The sequence below is a fragment of the Belonocnema kinseyi genome, chromosome 1 (genome assembly GCF_010883055.1).
Source record: "Belonocnema kinseyi isolate 2016_QV_RU_SX_M_011 chromosome 1, B_treatae_v1, whole genome shotgun sequence".
Classification (NCBI taxonomy): Eukaryota; Metazoa; Arthropoda; class Insecta; order Hymenoptera; family Cynipidae; genus Belonocnema; species Belonocnema kinseyi.
In genome coordinates, this window is record NC_046657.1 from 163,494,835 (window position 1) to 163,495,627 (window position 793).

Below are 793 nucleotides of genomic sequence, written 5' to 3' on the forward strand. Positions count from 1 at the left end.
TATTTCGTACATTACTGTGTGCACAGTCACAAGAGCAATTGAAATCAATAAAAATGCAGGCCGGACTAATTTAAGCGCTTTAGAAGATGATAGAATGGAAGTTGAAAGTGAACGTCATGGAGACGACAGTGAAACTAGTGAGCCAAAGACAAAAGTTTCATTCTATCGCGACAGGGACAAAGAATTCAGAAAGTTTTTCGTTAAAGACGGAGAGACGTCTTTAGTGTACTGCACTGACGTTAACGGACTAAAGAACCAATGGAAGAAAAATGTGTACAGAGACGAAGAATGGCGACTTTTCATTGATTCGTCAAAACGCAGCATTAAGGCTGTTTTACTGCATAACACGAATACTTACGCTCCTATCCCTATAGCTCACTCAACGGTCATCAAAGAAGAATATAACAATGCTCAAATGCTTCTTGAAAAAGTTAATTACACAAATCACAAATGGCAAATATGTGGTGATCTCAAAATCATAACAATGATATTAGGCCAACAATCGGGTTTCACGAGAGAGCCATGCTTTATATGCCTGTGGAATAGCAGAGATCGAGCCAATCATTACAGCAAAAAACATTGGCCTTTAAGAGATTCATTCAAACCTGGTTTTCATAATATCATCAAAGAAAGCCTCATTGATCCAGAAAGAATTTTTCTACAACCCCTCCACATAAAGCTTGGGCTCATTAAGCAATTTGTCAAGGCGTTAGACAAAGATGGACAATGTTATAAGTATATATCCCTTAAATTCCCTAATGTTTCAGACGCTAAATTGAAAGAAGGAGTCTTT